At 36.0% G+C, this 23,200-nt stretch overlaps 1 protein-coding gene across 27 annotated transcripts in view; it reads left to right on the top strand.

The window, feature by feature from the left end:
- Positions 1 to 23,200, top strand: part of SCEL (sciellin) — a 297,545-nt gene that overhangs the window by 94,646 nt on the left and 179,699 nt on the right. For 17 of the 27 annotated variants that reach the window (XM_077855300.1, XM_077855310.1, XM_077855296.1 and 14 more), the window contains 3 exons: positions 10,790 to 11,001; positions 11,633 to 11,682; positions 13,713 to 13,759. The gene's annotated coding sequence lies outside the window, so the exon portion shown is untranslated. Of the gene's footprint in view, positions 1 to 626; positions 704 to 772; positions 793 to 7,430; positions 7,601 to 10,789; positions 11,002 to 11,632; positions 11,683 to 13,712; positions 13,760 to 23,200 lie in introns of those variants that run through there. The other 10 variants (XM_077855313.1, XM_077855312.1, XM_077855298.1 and 7 more) reach the window with 7 other exon arrangements.

The raw sequence follows: 23,200 nt of genomic DNA, 5'->3' as shown, positions 1-23,200 counted from the left end.
GATGACTCATTCACTAGAAGACAGTATAATGAAACATCATGTAGAATCTAAAAGAAAAATGGATAGAAGCTCCTTTGAATTTCCAGGCATAGGAAAATAAAAATTCCACTTTCAAGTTATTCATCTGTTGGCATAAATATTTGCTAATTTTATACCTTATATGTTTCTCACTATCCTTTACCATTTCAGACAAATGTGCCACTAGAGAATTTTAAAAATAATTTAGTTTTCAAATTCCAAATAATAGCCCTAGTGGGGCAGAATGAATGCATTCATGCAAGGTAGCAAAATGAGAGAATGGGGGGATGCTCAGTGATGACAGTTAAAATGTTGGGGTTTTTTTTTTCCTCACAGTATTGTTTCAATTGTGAAGTCATTGAATTCAATTATCTGTGGATTTACTTGTTCACAACATGTGAATATATTTAATGATAGTGTACAATTTTTAGTAGGGCTTACTGGAAGTTTTCTCAAATCACATTGTTTTTCAGATGGAGTCTATTGGATTTTAACAAAAACCCCATAGCTAAGTACAGGTAGGAAATAATTATATCACATGACTATTTTCATTGCTGGTGTTGGTTTTTGTCTTAGATCCAGCACAACAATGTGCTGCTTAGCAACACATTTCCTGTAGTCAAGGAAACATTGTCATACACTTACAGGAAAAGATGGAAATGGATAATCGAAGGCTATCCTTGAGGTACTGAGAAGACACTTGCAGGGAGGAAGTAACTGTCTTCTAGTTTAATTAAATTCAAAGCAATTTTAGTCACAACTTAAATGATTAAGGTTTGAAAAAAATTTTTTTGACTTCACTGATGCCTAAACTTGGTTAGAGAGAGATTTTATAGATGGAGATGCCACCTTAACTTTTAACTGTGTGTATATCTGTGTATGTTTAGGTGATAAAGTCAATTCTAAGATTTTATGCCAGGTTGATGGAGAGGCTTCCTAAAAGGCATCTTAAAGGAAATGAAGGGATGTGAAAAGAAGTAAAGAGGAGCCTGAAGGACACAGTTTTATTCTCTTATCCATGTGTCTCAGTAAATCACATTATAGGCACCCAAGAAATGTTTGTGTGTCTGCCCTGCTCTGTTCCAAGCCAATAGAAAAGTATATAAGACAACACTGACTGTGCGTATTCATATAAATGCAGAGGAGCATTAAGGAAAGCAACACAATTCACATGGCCAGATACTTATTTTGCAGTATTCACTTTAAAGGTGTTTATTGTTGTTGATCTTAGTTTTAAAAGTTTTATTATGATGTACTTGGGCATTTTGTTGTTCTTGTTCTGCTTGATATTCATAGAATTTCTTAAATGTGTGACATGCTGTCTTTTGAACATTTGTCAGCCAGTTTCTCAGCCTCTTCCTTCTTCTCTCTTTTCTCTCTCATTATCTTGTCATTTTTTGTCTGGGATACTTCTAAATATGTTAGATTTTTTTCTATCATATCCTATATGTTTATACTCTTTACTGGTTTTTTAATGATTTTTTTCCTCCATGCTTCAGTAGATCTGTTTTATTGACCTGTCTCCCAGTTTCCAATCCTTTCCTCTGCTGTATCTAACTGGTGTTAATCCCATCACTGAATTTAAAATTTTTATTATTGTACTATCCATTTATAGAAAATTTATTTATATTTAATTATTTCTTGAAGATTCCAATTCTTTGGTGAAGTTATCCATCCTGTCATGTATTTCCTTGGACATATTTATGATAACTTCAAAGGCTACATATATAACACTAATATCTGGATCACCTGTAGCTCTGCTTCCTTTGTCTGTTCTTTCTTTTATTTGCCAGATATTTGGTCCTTTCCAGGCATGCCTGGGAGTTTTTTTTATTGAGCTCAAGACATTGGTTGAAAAATGGTAGAGATAATTTGAGATTTCCCAGGTGCTCTTTTCTCTCAATAAGGATTTTTCTTTTTCTTTTCTGGTTGGCAATTAGATTAAGGGAAGATCATTTGACTCCTATCTGGGATTTATCTGATTCAAAAATGGGTTTCTCTCCTTGGTATGGGTTTGTCTATTTTTGGTTAATATTTTTTCTTATATTAGAGTCCTGGATTCTTAACTGGAAGTATGATATTTACAAAAGATCCCATTCCTTTGAGGGCCCTAATTTTTCAGTAAAGATTACTGAAATCCCAATTTAGATAGGCAACCGTTTAGACACTGCTTTCTGCTTGATTCTTAGTTTCTCCTTCCTGTGTAGCTGGAATCATCAAATTCTTCCAGAGGAAAATGCTGCAGAATACTGGGTTCATATCAGTGAGTTTCCCTTCTCTCTGAGATCTGTCACTTTAAATATTGACTGCCTTGGTAGTTTCCTGATTTCTCCAAAGAGATTTTCTATTTAAATTTTGCCTGAATTTAGAATTATATTCAAATTGGAGTGCAGTAGTAAGGTCTTTTACTGTTATTGAAAATGACCTAATTTTCTTTTATCAGAACCATTAATTTTTCTTCTTATGTTCATGATACTTTTTTGATTGCCTTAAGAAAAGAAAAAGGCAACTTTGGCCATTTCCACTATCAGGCCTTCCAGTTTCATTACTTGGCTTTCTTTGCACTTTCTATTGCCATCATCTTGTTTCTATCCTAACATTGACTACTTCTTGTTGTATTAAAAAAAAAAGTTCATTTTAAATTCATCTGCTACTCTCCAGCCACTGTTCATTTTTCCTTTTAACTTGCTGCAAATTTTAGTATCTGTATCTATTGCTATATATAGTTACTTTAAAAATAGTGGATTAAAGCAATGATTTATTATTTCTTTTATGGGTTGGTTGGCAATTCTTCTGTTCCATGTGGTGTCTGTCAGCTGGGGTCACATGGCTGCAATTAGTTGGTAGCTGGACTGGGTCTGAAACACCAAAAATGATCTTACATGTCTCTTGCTTCATCTAGGGTGTATGGAGTAAATTGCTAGAGTATCTTGATTCTCCTCTGCATAATTCCTTTCTCCAGCAGTCTAGACTGATTTCCTAAAGCATGACAACTAGCTTTTCAGAAAACAGGAGTGGATGCTTCCATGTTTCTCAAATGCTCAGCCCAGGACTGTCACAGTGTCTATTATTTCTGCCACATCCTCTGGGTCAAAATAAGTCACAAGTCCAGGGCAAAACCAAGACCAAGGGAAATAGATTCCTCTTCTTGAAGGGAAGAGGGGAATGCACATACAGAGATAAGAGGAATTGTTGGTGCCATCTTTAAAAGCAATCTACCAGGGTACCTGGGTGGCTCACTGGTTGAACATCTGCCTTTGGCTCAGGTCATGATCCTGGGGTCCAGCATCAGCCTCCCCGCGGGGAACCTGCTTCTCCCTCTGCCTATGTCTCTGCCTCTCTCTCTGTGTCTTTCATGAATAAATAAATAAAATACTTTTTAAAAAAGGCAATCTACCATAGTGCATATTTATATAAAAGCATATTCCTTTTTTTTCAGTACAATTTGCTGATAGTACACTGTTTGGCTTCTGCCCCAGAATTTTTTTCTCTACCAGAAGCTAAGTTCAATTACTTTCCATCAGTAAGCTCAGGCAAAGCATAAGCTCTGGGCTCAGTATCAATCTAAAATAGAGAAAATTTTACTTGGACCTTTTCTAGTTACTTGTCCCAGTTTTAGTAATTCTATTTCTGTCTCTCTCTATCTATATATTTTTTTCCAAGCCAAGCCTACCTATGTTCCATTCCTATTACCTCTTTTTAAATTTCCTGAACCTCATTGCTTTCTGGGACTGCAATATCTTGCCTTTCTTGACCTTCTGCAGGTCATTTTTTCTTGATTAGATTTCTCTTTTTATCTTCAGAACATTGGCATCTTCTCAGCACTCTCTTCCTAGTATTGTGGAAAATACTCCCTGCTTCCAATGGGAGGGTCTTTGTTCCAGGTACTGCTCTTATTGTTTCTAATAGGATTAATTCCTTTATTTCCAAAATGAATTGATACCTCCAAATCTATTTTTTTTTATCATGTTTTGAAACAGCATAAAACCTGCAGCCCTGGGGTACAATGGACTCTACAGGTTATAGAGGGCCTATGTGTATAGAACATTTTACTAATTTTGATAGTTGCCATTACATCTTTTGAAAATGAAAATTTGTTCTTGAATAGAATCAAATCTGGCCAGATTGTCTCAATTTGGTTGCAATATTAAGCTATTAGTATACGTGTTTAATTTGTCAACAGTTTTTATAAAAATAGAGTATGTACAAACTTAAGGAAAATCTATATTTTATTCCAATAATTTAAGAAATTAATATGTTATTATGTGAAATGCTGGAGACACTTTAAGTCTCGCCTACTGTCTAAGTGGCTAAGCAGTTGTAAGACTATATTATATAATATAAAATAAAATGTAAACATTCACCTCTAAACAATATCACCAAGCACATCAAATTTGTCTTTTGTAATGCAGAATTTTTCTGGCTAATGGCCAGAAAGTTTAAAATTAAATAAATGCATTTATTGTTGTAAAGGTCTTTGGGAGGAAAAGTATGTCATGACCATATTATTTTACTGTGTAAAGACAGCACAGATATATATTATTGGAAAGTCAGGACCTCTTTGAAAGGACTTTGAAACTTTGTTAGGTTTTTAGAAAAGTGTCTGTTGGCAATAACAAAGCACTAAGAGCTGTCTTAGCAGCAGGTAACTCTTTGATAGTTGGCTACGTGATAGCCACTAGAATGAAGAAATCTTTTATCAGAATCATATATTAATTTATTTGTCAATAATGCCTATCTTTCATAAAGACTAGGTGAAATTGACATTTTAAGATTTATCATGCTTTTCAATTTAAAAACTCCCATAGCCAAAATGTCACTGAGATCTGAAATAGAATTCTTGCACTCTCTTCTTCGTCTGATTTTCCAATTACTCTCTGAACCTTGGCAGATTTCAACAATTAAGTCAAGTTGATGAATCACTTGTATTTCTGATTCTGGTGCTATTAATTTATGTGGATGAAAAGTTCATTGTGAAGATGAAAAGATTATTTTCAGTAGACTTATTCAAATCATTACTAGTTATTACTTTGTGTAATTTTATTAAAAGTAAAATTGAGAAAAAATTGAGCTAAGAATTTTCTGTGGTAGTCATATATTATGTGGGTGCTAGTTTTTTGAAAATGTGCTTTTGGATTTTAGATTGGACAGCTTCCATCACCATATCTATAGCATCACATTCTTTCCCCAAGTTTCAAAAAAAAAAAAAAAAAACTACTTAAGGAACACTATGGAAAAGCAATGTTTAACTATCTATCATGATTCAGCATAGATACTCCAATGGTTGAAAAAAATTGGAAGTTTTAAAACAATGATGATTTTGTTAATGGCAAGTTGTAATTAAAGTCTACAAAATTTGTTTTAAAATTTATACTTTGAGTTAACACAAAATGTACCTTTATCAATGAAGTTTTCAGTTTTAACTTAAATTTTGGTTTTCTAGCGTACATTTTTTGTTGTACATTTTTGGAGGGTGGGGGGCTTTCCAGTGTTTTTGTTAGCTTCCTTTTTCCTTTCTGATAAAATTCACTTACAGCTTTCACTTTAGGAATGTTTTTCCACACCACATTTCTTGGTCATGTTGTCTAATACCAGCCACACCTATTATTTTCCATTCCATTCCATTCATGCCTCCTTCTTTTACTCACTCTGATCCTCTGACTTGGAGTGCCTGTGCATATCTGTGTTCATAGCAATCTTCTCGTAATACTAAGCAGGCCTTCCACTGATTCATCAGAGATTTATTGAGCACCTGCTCTGTGCCAATTAGTATGCTAGATTTTAGAGATAAAATAATGATAATCCCTTTGAGCTCTTTGAGGTTAGGAGTTATGTCTTGTTCATCCCAGTATCCCTCATGGTTGATACACAGCTGACTCATAGCTGACATTTCATAAAACTGTTTTTGAAGGAATCCACAAAAGCCCATCTGCCTGTGAAGCATCCCATTCATATTGACTGTTGCCTCTTAGTTCCAGTAACATTTATTCAAAATTTTGGGACCATTCCATGTACCAGTCAGTAAAATATGGGGGAATAAATATTGTTCTTAGATTTTCAAATGAAATTCACTACTGTGGCGGCAAATTGCCTCAGGACAAGGAACATACACTGTGCAAACATTGCTTCAAGTACTTCATTGGTATATTAAGCTGGGTTTTGATGCAGCATTTGGTTGAATTGCTGACTTTCTGGATAGGATATCTGTTATGGATATCTGTTATGTTAAGCAATCTGTGTAGCACTAGCTTTGTAAGGCTGCACCTGAAACATATCTTTTGATTTGTGGCCCAGAGACCAGAAGGTTGAGAGACACAGAATGTAAAATGAACTTAAGTTTAGTATTTAAAAAATTGTAGAGTATAATTATTTATATTCATATCACAATAGAGGAGAATACCATGTATCAAGGTATGTAAAATCAAGACATTTGTGAAATTAAATGAATTTTATTTTTATTTCTGAGCAAAATATAATATTTTTAAACTGCAGAAATGCATTCCTGAAAAATCTTATAAACATTTTCTGATCCTTCTGTGGGTAATCAAAATAAAATTGAGCTGGGATGGCATGTTTGCATTCAGTTATTCAGTTATTCATTTCCTGACCTTACAAACATGGCTTAATATAATTTCTTTTTGGTCACACTAGTTCTGTGTGAACTACAGAACTGTGGAACTACTATCAAATCTATACTTGAAAAAGCCAATTCATGTATTGTATGGCATTAGGTTACAGTCCTGAAATCTCTAAAATATCATTCTTTGTTTCCCCCAACTTTCTTGTGAAGAGTGAGTTTTCAGGCTGACCATAATAGCTCTGATTTATTTTTCTAGATAATGTATGATTTAGTCTTCATGCTTTGCAGAACTTTGCCTTTTTCAAGATCAGACTTGCTCAATCCCAGTCCTTCCTTCCATTTGTTTTATTTGTGAGGAAATTACCCCTTTCAGGAGCAAAGGAGTTGATAAAAGATAACTCACAGAAAAGTTTGTTTTAGGTTGTTTACCAAAAGAGGGTATGAAAGTGTCTGCATCTAAGGTGAGACTTAGAGAGGGAGAAGAAAGGAAAGGGAGACCTAATAAGCTAAGGAACAAAGACTTGGAATTTGACATTAAAAATATGTGTCCTATGTATCCATTCCTGACATATTTATCATAATTTCTGTCAAAGTTCATGATCCACAGCCTTTCATATAAGCTCAGAATATTGTTCTGTTAATTTTGACCTCCACTGAAAATAAATGTCAACCATCTTTTGTTAAAATGTTTTAGAACGAAACCCATAACAATTACATCTACAAAAATGCCATTAGGTTTTCTGAAAGAACATCAATCTACCTAGAATTATGAGCTCAACTCTTTAATGCATGTATTACATAGATGCTTCCCCCACCCCCCCCCCATGGGCAGCATGATACACTGGAAAGAATATGAAATTCTGGGATTGGAAGAACCTCAAGGGCATGAGTCCCAGACTGTACTACCAGCTGTGTGACCTTGGAGAAGTCAATTCTTCCATCTGAGGCTTGTTTTTCTTGCCTGTCAAATGAAAAATAAAAGACATCAACCTTTCAAGTTAAGTATGTAGATTCAATGAGTAATATATATGAAAGTGCTTTGTAAATTGTAAAACATCATGTAAATGATAGTTATTTTATTTCAGATTAACTCAAATATTGTTCTAAATTGGTAAACTGCAAACCAAACAAATGACTGTTAATTCCCATAGTACCCCAGGTTCTACCTAGAAAAATGTTCTTTAGAAAACTACACTTTTAGTTAGCAAATTATTAATGAGTTTAGACTCTTAAAAAAGGACCATTATGTATTTGAGTCATTCAATTAGAAAAAAAAAATAGAAGCCTCCTTTAAGAGAACTCTCAATGCTGAATCATTTACTCTTACCTTTCAGAGAAGCCTCTTTAAGCTGTGGATTCTATAAGTGAGAAAAATGTGTAAGTGAGAGCACATGCACACAGGGAAAACTTCCTCAGGAGACAATGGACACAGTGCCAAGTTTCCACTCTACTAAATAAAAATGGTTTACTGTCTTTTGAAATGAAAAAAAAAAAAAGAAATGAACTTTTAGGTCAAAGTAAATGTTTTAGTGTATAATATTAATACATTCATCTTTGTGCCAATGAGTCACAAATATAACTTTTATATTTTCTGTAGCTCTGGGTAATCTAAGATGAATTCTTTGAGGAGTCCAGTTATCTGCTGTTCAAGGCACACCCGGGCACTGTTCCAACAGAGGTGATGTTGCCAGGACTCACAGATGTGGAGTGATTAGTTCTAAACTGAGAAATAGGGAAGGCTTTGTAGAGTTGATATTTAAATCAGTCTTTTGGGGATAAATATGCTTTCTACAGGTGGAAGTGGTAGGAAGGGCATTTTTGAGAGAAAAAGCGGCATGAACCAAAGGATGAAGCTGTGGAGAGAGAGAGAACATTGGAACTTGGCAGTCGTCAATAACTGACAGTGGCCTCTTTGATATAAAGTCATGGGTGGGGGGAGTCTATTATTTACATGGGTAAATCTTACTCAAGTAGTTTTTGTCCATTATCTTGAATTGAAATATTTTACAGCTAAACCCACAAAATTACATGAACACCTGCAGAAATATCTACTGAGTAAGCAGTTGGTTATTCAAAGATCTAGTGAACTTAGAATTAATAAGGATATTTTGTCAATAATAAGGTAGAGTATCTTATGTAATAGTTATTCTTTACAAACAATAAAAACTTATTTTAGCTGATTCAGACAGAAAAGGAACAGAAAGAGGAAAGAATAAATGAGGTTGGCCCTGCTGACAAAAATGATATTCTTTTCAAAGTCAGAGTGGTTTTCTTCTTTCCCCATAGCTGAACCATGTTATCAGTCTCCACCTGGAAGTTCAGTTTAACTCCAGAGATCACTGAACCAATTCCATCCTTTGTCAGTACTTCTAGGTCAATACTCAGGTATCCGGTACCAAATATGCAAACATCTGATCCATGCCTACTCATTCTAGCAACCCTTGTTCCTTGCTACAAGACTGATAAGCATTATGTGGTTGAATTCTGGAAACTGTCTTCTATCCTGTTACTAAAAACAGGTCCTCAACATTTTAGCCTCTAGATCCTCTTTCCTTTTATCAGTGTCTGTGCTCCTCACCAACCATGTCTCTGCTTCTCATCTCCAAAGACCTATGAGCACGGCTGACATTCATGCCCTATTCTGTGCATTGAACTGGTTATTTACACTGGTATCCTGATGTGTTGAGGTATCCTTTTGCTGGGCCATGGCATCTGTTCTCACTAGTTTGTACCTGTATGTATGGTACCTTTATGACTCCCAAGATATGTGTCATGTTCTTCCTGCTCATAATCAACATTTAACTTGATATCTGATAGCATCATTGGAATTATGAAGACAATAAACGTAAGTCTTTTGTGTGGTAAAACATTAGTTCTTCTCTTCCTTTAACAATCAGCCTGGACTTGTCCACCAGAAAGTATGATTTTCAGAATTGGACTCCTTCTATTATTTAAAAGGCTAGCCATGCATGACTTTAATCAGAGCTGTTGACTGATTAGACTTTCAGTACATGGATGCCAAATATGTGCAGAGGCCAGATATTAGTGACAAAAGGATAAACTGGCCATAGACTATGTCTGCAAGGAACTCACTATGTAGTTCTATTCCAGATATGCCCCGTATTACTTTATTCAGGAATATTGTTTTAAAGTTGTTAAAATAAAATTATGGTAGATTTCTTATTGACTTTTTGAAATGTAGGTGATTAATTAGATTTAGAAGTATATTTGAAAGTACCACAATAAGCTTGAAAGGTAATTGGATAGACCCTCAGAAAAAATCCATCCAAATAATCTCTCAAATGCCTATCCATCCATCCATCCATCCATCCATCCATCCATCCATCCATCCGTCATCCATCCAGTCATCTGATATCTTTTTGGATTCATTCATCTGCCAGAAAATGTGCTTGCAAATAGACTCCCAAGAAGCTGATAGACCAGTGCAAAAATAAATGCACAAATAAACAATTATGACACTGTGGAGATAAATTGACAGTGGATTAGCTCACTCAAATTCCAGGGAGTATAGTGAAAATAATCCTAGATTCTGGAGGATTATAAATCTGGACTTAAATTCTGGCTCTACTCTTTTAAAATTATGGCTTTGAGTGAGTTATTTAACATCTCTATCTATCATCAGCCTCCTCCTCTATTGTATGTGCAGAATATTGCTTGTCTGACACATAATAAGTGCCCATCATGTTAGCTATTTTCTCTCTATTGCCCCCTCTTCTCTTTCATTCATCTTAAGTTCGGTTTCCTTATCTCAAGGAGGAAAGGCTTTCTTTCTTTCTTCTTTCTTCTTTCTTTCTTTCTTTCAGATTTTATTTTATTTATTCATGACAGAGAGAGAGAGAGAGAGAGGCAGAGACACAGGCAGAGGGAGAAGCAGGCTCTATGCAGGGAACCCGACGTGGGACTCGATCCCTGGTCCCCAAGATCATGCCCCAGGCTGAAGGCGGCGCCAAACCACTGGGCCATCGGGGCTGCCCGAAGGAAAGGCTTTAATTTGATCTCTGAAATCTTTAAGAATCTGAAGTTCTGTGATTTAGGAATGATCCCCTGATCTAGAAAGCAGTGCATTCATTACTTATATACAGTCAAATATGCAGGATTTTGTAAACACGGTACAACTTTATGAATAGCATTGATGAGTCTCAAACATACCCGGCTCTTTCTCACTTTCAGTTCTTGGTACATCCTGTTCCTCTTTCTTGAAGATCTCGTTCCCCTGCTTACCAGCTAACTCCTGCTCATCCTCCCAGCCTCAGTTCTAGAAATCACTTTCACTTTCCCAAGGACAAATTCCATGGATGATTTCCAGGAGACTGATCTGCCAATTTGGACTCCACTCATCCTTTTAAAGGAGCCACCATACTACAGCAACGCCTCACTTACAGGTAAATGAGAAAACTAGAGATCTCTAATTTTCTAGTGTGTTTCCCTTTAAAAAGGCAGTGCTAATGACTCCTTCTATAGACCCTTCTGGGGATAGGTTTATGGTTTACTGCGGAGAATAAGATCTATTTATACTTCATCCTCTCAATGCAAAATGTGTATACAATTATTAATGACTAATTCATTACATGCCAGGTATTATGCCAGGCACCACAAATATGTATTATTTCATTTACTTATATCAACTTTAAGAAATAGGTTTATGAATAAAACTGGTTTACAAATGAAGAAATAGCAATCCAAGGAGTTTAAATAAATTGCTTACCTTTACACAGATTACTGTGTTTCCTAAATGTCAAAATGCCATAGGTTGTAAAAATAAAATAAAGACAAAAAAAAAAAAAAAAAAAGAACACCAAACACTCAAAACACTACAGCCAAAACACTATTGATTTAACAGTAGCTTTTCTGGGAGAGAAGAAAATATGCCTTACATACACACATTGATTCTAAGGTGATCCTCTGTCAGATGATACTCATGTTAGATGCATTTAGATTGAGGAATGTCAGAGGTTGGTTTGAACTCAGGACTGTTTGGTTTCAGAACCAATATTTTTATCATTATCTCTTCAGATTCAGAAATCAGCCCTCAACTACCACAATACTTGTGAAAGGCTCATGAGGTAAGTACAAATTTTACTGGAAATTGTGAAAATAGGCCAACAGAAAAAAAAAAGTCCAACAAAACAAACACCACTGATTAAATTCAAACTTGCTAACAATATTAGATTTACAAACTTTAAAATAAATCCAGAAAATAGAAAATATTTATTATGTACTAGTCACTTTATATAATTTTATCTCACTTAATGTTCATAACAATTATAAAATAAACATTATTGTGATCCATATTTAACAAGTCAGAAACTGGCACAGAATCTGCCCCAGTTTATATACTATTAAAGGGTAGAGTCTGAATTAGACTTAGGCAAGAAATAGTGAAATTTATAGGAAATTCTACAATTTCCTGGATCACAGGAATTAGCAATGTTTTTTGAATAATTGAATAAAATTAGTCAAGAGAAAAATTTGCTGTCGGAGCAGGTTTTTAACATGGGAATATCTGGTTTGTTGTAGAAATGAAATTGTTTTACATCTGTTTTCTACTTAATTTTGTCAGTTATAGGTTTGTACGGTCATGGTAATTTTAGGAACATGACCATGTATGTAGGAGGCTAAAAGTAAATGTGCATTGTAACCTTTGGTCACTTATCTCTGTGTACCTAGCCTGAAAACTCCTTGTGGTCAGGTGCCTATAGTTTATTCCTGGTGGTATCAGTGGCTGGCACAGCCAAGGGGCTCAATAAATACTTGTTGAATGAATGAAGCATGTAAGAAATTGAGGACAATTTTATATTTAAACAAAAGGCATATCATTAAGAATAGGGTCTTTTCACTGGGCCACAGCCAGCCTCTACAGGGCCTTACAAATTAGAAAAACTGCTCTCTCAGGGTAGATAAATTAGGACAAGGAACTCATTGGGTAGATACGCAAAGAGATTCTTCCAGAGAGTCGTGGAGTCCAGCTATGCAAATAGAGCTTGGTCTTTCAAACCCACTTGACCCCTTAGTCAGGCATGTTTAAACAGCACACAAAATGTACAACTGTATTGGGTATTCTAGCTTACCTCACCTTTCTCTTGATTTTTAGGAGGGGTGAGGTGAGGGGTCAGGCAAGTATTCTTTTGTCTTTCTTTTTTTTTTTTTTATAAATTTTTATTTATTTATGATAGTCTCACAGAGAGAGAGAGAGAGAGGCAGAGACACAGGCAGAGGGAGAAGTAGGCTCCATGCACCGGGAGCCCGACGTGGGATTCGATCCCGGGTCTCCAGGATCGCGCCCTGGGCCAAAGGCAGGCGCCAAACCGCTGCACCACCCAGGGATCCCTCTTTTGTCTTTCTTAATCAAGAAAATACTACTAGTCTGCCTAGTTTGAAAAGATGTAAAATGATTACATTCTATTAATTTTTACCTTATTAAACACCCATGTCAGGCTTTATTATACAAAAAAAGTGCATTAGGTAGATTAGTTCCTTCTATCCCTGTACTGTAATCTATAAATACTTTTTATAGGATCTTTTCAGATTTTGAAAACCAAAAATATTAAGCTCTGAAACTGTATATTTTATTATTGGAACATTCTTTGAATTTTCTACTGATTTTCTTGAGCCATTTTTATTATTTTGCATTAGGTGAGCCATTAGAAAAAAAAAAGTGAAAGCCAGACTCTAAGAAACATGAAATTGTTTTTCTCTTTCAGATATGTGTGAACACACACACATACATATGCATAGCGTTTCTGTGTTAAGTGGGAATGTAGGGGCAAGATGATTCATAGCAAGAGACATAGGAATTCTATTGGAATTAGTGGCTCTCTGAACTGCTCTGATTAACTGCAAATGATCATTGTAGTGACAGTTTCTTGAAAAGAGTTTATTAAAACTTAAATCTTAAAACTTCAATTCATATCACTTAGACACACATACACACACTCCAAAGTTTAAGAAATTAAAACCAACATTCCTTTCTCGACCAATGGAAAGGCCCAGTTAAAAACCCTTTTTGTCTTGATTATAGCTTGGGTAGAGTGAGCCTTTTAAGTGACATTTGTATTAATTTTAATAAGGACCATGGAACTCTTTTCAATTTCAGACATATGGGAGGAAGAGAATGTTTCAATTCAGCTCAAGAGTCCTCAGGTTAGAGCATTGATTTTACTGACCCTAATACATTTACAAATGCAGATAGATCTCAATGTGTCTTGTAGCTCCCTTTAATCCTCATCTTTTTCTTTTAATAAATAAGCTCCGTGCCCAACTTGGGGCTTAAACTCAGGAACCTGAGATCAAGAATCATGCTCTACTGACTGAGCCAGCCAGGCGCCCCTTCATCTTTTCTTTTATACTGAAGTTTGTCATTCACTAAGCTAAAGCAACAAAGTGGAAAGAATTCTTGTGATGAAGAGAACTTGTACCTTCACTGGCTCTGAGTGTGATTCACTCTGCTGTGTGAGCAGTATCTGCGAATATGAGCAGGTTCTGCTCTCTCCATTGGTAAACAGATGCAAGGACAGCTCCATCAGGAGAACCTTTGTGAACATAGTGAAATACATAGCAAAGTCTTTGGAAGAATGCTAATCCTAGCGTTAGGACTGCTGATACCTACCAGTATTAGTTGACCCGGCCTTATTAGAAATGTTAATTTGTAGCACCTTTGAAAGATGTGGTTTCCTGACGTCAAGGCATTTTCTTTTCTGGTTTATGTTGATTCTACAGTTGCCTTCGCTGTTAAGTAGATCCAACCTTGGATTGGCCTCCAGGTGTAGCAAGAATAGATAACAGGGGATTTGGGTTATCTGGAAAATAGTATTGAGTAGTAATTAATGGATAAGGGCTTTGAATCATGACTTTGAATCACAGTTTTGTATCTAACTGTATGAGCTTGGGCAAGTTGTTTAACCTCTCAAAGGCTTTGTTTTCTTCTTTTGCAATAGCCCCTGCCTCCAATGGTTATTGTAAGGATTAAATTAGATAATTAATGTAAAGTATTTAGCATAGTGCCTGGCACATGTTCAGTTCTTAGTTTAAGTGACAGCATTTTCTATTGTTGACATGTAATCCTGGAGAATCATTCTTGGTCTGAAATTCCCTTCATATAGGTTGATGCTATATAGGAAATAGCTACAATAAAATAAGGCTTTGGAGATTTTTTTATTTTGTGCAAAGCAAAATATATTACTAAGTGGTTATCAAATCAGCCTCAAGATACCTTAAACTGTTTCCAATGAACTGGACTAGATGTATTCTATAAATAAAAATAATAGTGAGAATGCTTATAAAATGATATTAATGTTTTCTATTTGTTCCTTGCCAACTTTATTTGCCAGGCACTTTATATATAATTTTAAATACTTATAACAATGGCACGAATTAAATGCAAATCAAAACCACAGTTAGATATCACCTTGCACCTGTCAAAATGACTAGAATCAAAAGATAAGAAATAACAAATGTTGGTGGATGTGGAAAAAAAAGGAACCCTCATGTACTGTTGCTGGGCATTGATTGGTACAGCCACTATGGAAAACAGTATGGAGGTTCCTCAAAAATTAAAAATGGAATTACCATTTGATCCGGTAATTCCACCACTGGGTATTTGCTCAAAGAAGACAAATGCTAGTTAAAAAAGATATATGCATCCCTATATTCATTGTAGCATTATTTACAGTAGCCAAGATATGGAAGTAATCTAAATGTCCATTGACAGATGAGTGGATAAAGAAGATGTGCTGTATATACACAATGGAATATTACTCACTATAACAAGGATCAGATTTTGCCATTTGCAACAATATGGATGGATCTAGAGGATATAATGCTAAGTGAAATAAGTCAGAGAAAGGCAAATACCATATGATTTCACTCATATTTGGAATTTAAGAAACAAAACAAAGAAGGGAAAAAAAAAGAGACAAATGGAAAAACAGACTTTTAAATGCAGAGTACATATTGGTGATTGCCAGGGGGGAGGTAACTGGGGAGATGAATGAAATAGATGAAGGAATTAAGAGTATACTTGTCATGATGAGCACAGAGTAATGTGTAGAATTGTCAGATCATTGTATTGGACATCTGAAACTAATATGACATTGAATATTAATAATACCTCAATAAAATAAAAACATAATTTTAAGTACTTAAAATAATGGTACAAATAAGTATCCATTTTAATATTTTATAGATAAAGCAGAATCTCAGAGAGATTAAGGAACATCTCAAAGACTGCACAACTAGTAAATAGAAGATCTGGGATTCAAAAATTAGTTTGTTTTTCTTCAGAGCCTTTGTTCTTTCTGATACACCTGCTGATGTTCAGAAACTATGTCAAGTGATCTACTAAACTTACCTTCCAGTTACATGCAGTAAAAATCAGCAGGTGGTTTTGTCTCCTTAGTGAATATCAAATATTTTACTGCTAATTTCACAACTTCTGAGAGAATCCTGCATTCTCTTCTTTGGTAGAATCCAGAATCCCTTTAGCTGATTAAATTACTTCCATTGATGTGGATTTCAATTCAATCTAATAGCAACAAGGCACTGTCTTGACAAAGGATGTGCTGTTGTTAGGGGATTTTCTGAGAGGCAATTCTTTCATAAATTTTTCAGTCAGATAAAGCTGAGAATAGAATTAATAACACCTGTCCAGTCTATAGCAAAGAAAAGTTCTAATAGGGGATGATTTTCCTTCTAGTGGATCTTTTCATGAGATTTACAAAATGGTTTTTTTTTTTTTTCAAAGAATCAATACAGTATCAGGAGAACAAATCAGTTTAGAAAGACTAAAGATGGGATCCCTGGGTGGCACAGCGGTTTGGCGCCTGCCTTTGGCCCGGGGCGCGATCCTGGAGACCCGGGATCGAATCCCACGTCGGGCTCCTGGCATGGAGCCTGCTTCTCCCTCTGCCTGTGTCTCTGCCTCTCTCTCTCTCTCTCTGTGTGTGACTATCATAAATAAATAAAAATCTTTAAAAATAAAAGAAATAAAAAAAAGAAAGACTAAAGATGAATAAGATATAGATAGCTAGGAGGGAGAGACAGAGCTATAAGCTAATAATAAAGCTAAAGGTACCAGGAGAGATAAATGTGTACATTATAGTAGAAGAACCAAGGGAAGGAATGATCTGGTTCATACATAGGAATTCAGGAAGTGCTTCAAAGAACTGAATATTGAATGTTGGCTATGAGCTCCCAAGTGATGAAGGTGAGAAATGGAGTGTGCAGGGAAGCTAAAGCTCATATGACAAAGTAAAGTGTCAGACGACTTGGAGATAGATCAATAGAAATGATCCAAGAGGAATACCAAACAGAAAATAAGCAAAATGGTAGACCTGTATCCAACCATATCAGCAATTACCTTAAAAGTTAATGAACTAAACCTGTCTTGTCTAATATGACTGCCACTACCATATGTAGCTATTTAAATTTAATTAAAATGAAATATAATTAAAAATTCAGTCTCTCAGTTATACTAGCCACATTTCAAGTGCTTAATAGCCACATGTGAAGAGTAGCTTTCATATTGGATGGTGCAGATATGGAACATTTCCATCATCACAAAGTTCTACTGGATAATGTTGGACACAGGGAAGGTCAAATAGACTTAAAAAATAGAAGCCAGACCCAATTATATATTGTCTACAAGAGATACATTTTAAGTATAAGGATATAGAAAGGTATAGCATATAAATGTCATATAAAACAGACTTGAAGACAAAGAGTATTATTAGAGATAAATAGGAATATTTCATAATAAGAAAAGAATCAGTTTAGGAGGAAACCATAGCAATGATGGATATTTATACCCCTGTGTAGTTTTTTCCCTGACACCAACTAATTCTCCAGTTTTCTGACACCAAGTGGGTGTCCTACAATTCAGTTAAATTGAATTCTGATACTAGCTGGACTTAGTTAAGGGCTGTCTCACAATATTGCACCCACTTCAGATACCTGTCACAAATGGAGTCTCCAGGAGACCTACACTTCTGCCATACTGACTACATGGTATGAAGTTTGCACAGCCTTCCCTCAGATTCAATAATTCACTAAAATGAATCACGATACTCTGGAAAGGACTTTACAGATAAAGGTTTATTATTCAAGATACAACTCGGGAACAGACAAATGGAAGCAATGTCTAGGGCAAGGTATAGGGAAGGGTGTGGAAAGCTTCCATGCCCTCTCTGGGTACACCAGCTTCCCAGCACCTTGATATGTTCACCGATCTAGAACTTCCCCAAACACAGTTTCTGAGAATTTTTTAATGCAAATTTTATTATGTAAGCACAGTTGATTAGATCATCGGCCGGGATCCCTGGGTGGCGCAGCGGTTTGGCGCCTGCCTTTGGCCCAGGGCGCGATCCTGGAGACCCGGGATCGAGTCCCACGTCGGGCTCCCGGTGCATGGAACCTGCTTCTCCCTCTGCTTGTGTCTCTGCCTCCCTCTCTCTCTCTCTCTCTCTCTCTCTGTGTGTGACTATCATAAATAAATAATAAAAAAAGTAAAAAAAAAAAAAAAAGGTCATTGGCCATTGGTGATTGATCCAATCTCCAGCTCCTCTCTCTGTATAATCACTTGTTTTGCTTTTTGGTGACCCATCCCAAAGCTATCTAGGTCCCTCCCATGTGTCATCTTATAAGCAAAAGATGGTGAATTCCAGAGGTTTTAGGAGTTCTGTGCCAAGAACCAAAGACAAAGACCAAATATTCCTATTCTGCTTTTCCACCATGACTTATTATAGAATCTCCGAAAATATGAAGCAAAATCAGCAGAATTAGAGAGAGATGGACATTTTCACAGTTCTCTATCACTAATTGAGAAACAAATAGACAAAGGAGTCAGTAAAGACATAGATGATGTGAGCAATGCTGCCAACCATCAGAACATAACTGATATTTATAGAACACTACACCCAGCAGCTACAAACTATGTATTCTTTAAAAATGTACATGATAATAATGCTTGGCTATAAAACAAGCCTCAGAGGGGCACCTGCATGGCTCATTGGTTGAGAGTCTGCCTTTGGCTCAGGTCGTGATCCTGGGGTCCCTGGATTGAGTCTGCATTGGGCTCCTGCAGGGAGCCTGCTTCTCCCTCTGCCTATATCTCTGCCTCTCTCTCTGTGTCTCTCATGAATAAAGAAATAAATAAAATCTTTAAAAAAAAAAAACGAGTCTCAATAAACCTGAAAGGATTAAAACTGTACAAAGTATGTTTTCTAACCACAGCAATTAAAGTGGAAATTGGAAACCTCAAATTTGGAAAATAAACAACTTTTAAATAACCTGTGGATCAGAGAAGTAATAAAATAAATTAGAAAATATTTCAAACTGAATGATAGCAAAATGACAACTTATCACAATTTGTGGGATGAAGCAAAAGTAGAACTTAGAAATTTAATCTTTAAATGTTTATTTTAGGAAAGAAGAAAGATGTAAAAATCAATGATATAAGAAAGTTGAAAATGAAAAACAAAGTAAGGTGAAAACAGAGGGAAAGAAATAATAATAGAAGTCAGTGAAATTAAAAACAACAAAAGCTTCTTATCTTGATGAAGTCCCAATAGTTCATTTTTGCTTTTGTTTCTTTTGCCTTCGTGGATGTATCTTGCAAGAAGTTACTATGGCCGAGTTTAAAAAGGGTGTTGCCTGTGTTCTTCTCTAGGATTTTGATGGAATCTTGTCTCACATTTAGATCTTTCATCCATTTTGAGTTTATCTTTGTGTATGGTGAAAGAGAGTGGTCTAGTTTCATTCTTCTGCATGTGGATGTCCAATTTTCCCAGCACCATTTATTGAAGAGACTGTCTTTCTTCCAATGGATAGTCTTTCCTCCTTTATCGAATATTAGTTGCCCATAAAGTTCAGGGTCCACTTCTGGATTCTCTATTCTGTTCCACTGATCTATGTGTCTGTTTTTGTGCCAGTACCACACTGTCTTGATGACCACAGCTTTGTAGTACAACCTGAAATCTGGCATTGTGATGCCCCCAGCTATGGTTTTCTTTTTTAAAATTCCCCTGGCTATTCGGGGTCTTTCAGATAAAGGGCTAGTTTCCAAGATCTATAAAGAACTTATTAAACTCAACACCAAAGAAACAAACAATCCAATCATGAAATGGGCAAAAGACATGAACAGAAATCTCACAGAGGAAGACATAGACATGGCCAACATGCATATGAGAAAATGCTCTGCATCACTTGCCATCAGGGAAATACAAATCAAAACCACAATGAGATACCACCTCACACCAGTGAGAATGGGGAAAATTAACAAGGCAGGAAACAACAAATGTTGGAGAGGATGCGGAGAAAAGGGAACCCTCATACACTGTTGGTGGGAATGTGAACTGGTGCAGCCACTCTGGAAAACTGTGTGGAGGTTCCTCAAACAGTTAAAAATATACCTGCCCTACGACCCAGCAATTGCACTGTTGGGGATTTACCCCAAAGATACAAATGCAATGAAATGCCGGGACACCTGCACCCCGATGTTTCTAGCAGCAATGGCCACGATAGCCAAACTGTGGAAGGAGCCTCGGTGTCCAACGAAAGATGAGTGGATAAAGAAGATGTGGTTTATGTATACAATGGAATATTACTCAGCTATTAGAAATGACAAATACCCACCATTTGCTTCAACGTGGATGGAACTGGAGGGTATTATGCTGAGTGAAGTAAGCCAGTCGGAGAAGGACAAACATTATATGTTCTCATTCATTTGGGGAATATAAATAATAGTGAAAGGGAATATAAGGGAAGGGAGAAGAAATGTGTGGGAAATATCAGAAAGGGAGACAGAACGTAAAGACTGCTAACTCTGGGAAACGAACTAGGGGTGGTAGAAGGGGAGGAAGGCGGGGGGTGGGAGTGAATGGGTGACGGGCACTGGGGGTTATTCTGTATGTTAGTAAATTGAACACCAATAAAAAATAAATTAAAAAAACAAAAACAAATAAAAAACACACACACAAAAAAGTAAAAATATTTCAAAAAAAAAAAAAGAAAAACAACAGAGAAATTTAGCAAAGCCAAGACCCAGAGGCGAAGAAGCTGAGTGGCCTGGGGATGCCAATGTAAGGATGACTGGGCTGAGGGACAGAATGTCATTAGGTCTTTGTGGAAAAAACCACCTAGTCACTAGAGAAGTTTTGTCATCACTGTTGTTTTGAGACACGTATTATTTTTTAACAGCATTTTGAAATTTAAAATCTGAGTATAATCTTATCTTGCTCAGAATAAAGGAAGTACCTGCCACTTTTCTATGCCTCCAATCCTCTGCCGTTCAGCACTGTTGACAAAGACCTTTTTCTGATTTCTCATTGTCATTTTCCTTGCTGTTTCACAGTGATATACAAACGCGTGTAAATTCCATTAAAAATGTAGTGCCTGGGTCACCTGGGTGGTTCAATTGGTTAAACATCTGACTTCAGCTCAGGTCGTGATCTCAGGGTCCTGGAATCAAGCCCCACATTGAGCCTGCTTCTTCCTATCCCTCTCTCTGTGTCTCTCCCCCTACTCATACTCTCTCTTTCTCTCTCAAATAAATAAAATCTTAAAGAAAGAAAAGGTAGTACCCACAGAACAGGATTTGGTTTTAGTACATAGGGTCTCCAGGAGAATACTGTCTAGAAGAGAAGGCTACATGTTCTTGTTTCCCTTTAACATACTGTTGAAATTTGCAAATGCCATGTACACTTTTAAGAATGTAAATTACAATTTAATCTATGAACAATGACAATTTTATCAATGAATATTTAATGTTAGTTTTCATTTGAATTTGGATTTTTTGTTTAGTTCTTTTCTTAAGTGACAATGGTAAGACTAAATGGAAGTTTGAATAGGTTGGGGTCCTGGTTGGCACAGTTGGCTAAGCATCTATCTGACTCTTGATTTTTGCTCAGGTTATGATCTTAGGGTCATGAGCTGGAACTCTGGGAGCCCTGCTTTGGACTCTGCACTGGATGTGGTGCCTGCTTAAGATTCTCTCTCTCCCTCCCCCTAGATCCTCCCCCCCTTCCCCCCCCCCCCCGCCACCTCCTGCTCTCACTGACTCTCTCTCAAAAGTTTTGAATAGTTTGTGCATAAGCAATTGTATTTTATTATGTCATTTGACCATAGCATACTTTTGCTTCCTTGTCTTTTCTTCTTTCCTTCCTTTCTTTTTTCTTTTCCTTTCTTTTCCTTTCTTTTCTTTTCTTTTCTTTTCTTTTCTTTTCTTTTCTTTTCTTTTCTTTTCTTTCTTTTTTCTTTCTTTTCTTTTCTTTCTTTCTTTCTCTCTCTCTCTCTCTTTCTTTTTCTTTCTTTCTTTCTTTCTTTCTTTCTTTCTTTCTTTCTTTCTTTCTTTCTTTCTTTCTTTCTTTCTTTCTTTCTTTCTTCCCTTCTTTACAAGTCAAATAAGAAACAAATAACCCTGCCCCAAAGTGTTTAAAGGAGATTTGCGACCTCTACTGAAAAGTAGAAAATATAGAACTTTATTATCTAGAAATTTGTGATGTATATGGATTTGGCTATGCCATAGGGCTAATATTCCCCGGAAGTTAACTATTGTCAATAAAAAAAGCTTCATCTAAGATGATTTTTTTGTTCAATTCACAAATACCAGCATTATCTAAGGATTCCACTTTGTAGAGGTGAATGGGGGAAACAAAAAAAATATGTCTTTGAGTCAAACAGACGTGGTTTCAAATGATGTGGTTTCAAATACCTGTGCCGCCTAGTATTTTTGTAATGTTGATTGTGTCCCTTGAGGGTTTTGAATGTCAATATTTTAAATGCCCTACTTCACAAGGTTACAGTGTACTTTAAAGGAAATAATGCATGTAAAATGCTGGCATATAAAGGTCCTCTGTGTTCTTCCCTCCTTGACCTGTAATACAATAAATTGTGAGTGACTAGTAGCTTTTGCATTTTCAGAGCCAGTGCAGCCGATTAGAGGGAGATGGCTCTTGAAGCACAGAACAAGCCTTACTCTCTTTTACCATTCATTGGCCATCTGACTTTAGGCTAATTACTTAATCTCTTTGAGTTTCTGTTTCCCCTTGTATAAGAAAAGAAAAAGAAGATTATATCTGGACACATGATGATTAAATGAGTTATGTAAACATTTAGCACAGTACTTGGCATAATTAATGCTCAATTAAGAGTAGCTTCAAAAAAAAAGAAAGAGTAGCTTCAGTTCTATCATTTTTATGCTGCTACAATTTTTTTTTTTTTTTAATTAAGGTTTTCTTTCAAGGCGCCTTCTGTTTTCACTGTGTTCTGATGATCAAAACCCTCAGGCGGTGCCTGGCTGCCTCAGTCTATAGAGCATGCAACTCTTGATCTTGGGGTCATAAGTTCAAGCCCCACATTGAGTGTAGAGTTTACTTAAAAAAAAAAACCCTCAGGGTTGCAATCAGCAAGCTCAGGTCAATTTCTAGTTCAAATACTGGATATTTAATTTTATCTCTGCCTCTGTTTATGAAGGCTAGAGAAGTCAATCTCACTGTTCTATGCTGCAGAGCAAAAAGATGCTCCTGAGCTCAATGGAGATTATTTTTCATAACTCCAAGAAATTAATCTTTATGATTGATGACTGTTGTT

The sequence above is a fragment of the Canis aureus genome, chromosome 17 (genome assembly GCF_053574225.1).
Source record: "Canis aureus isolate CA01 chromosome 17, VMU_Caureus_v.1.0, whole genome shotgun sequence".
NCBI classification, from domain to species: Eukaryota; Metazoa; Chordata; class Mammalia; order Carnivora; family Canidae; genus Canis; species Canis aureus.
The sequence above is the reverse complement of the archived record's forward strand: the minus strand, read 5'-3'. Positions and strand labels throughout refer to the sequence as shown.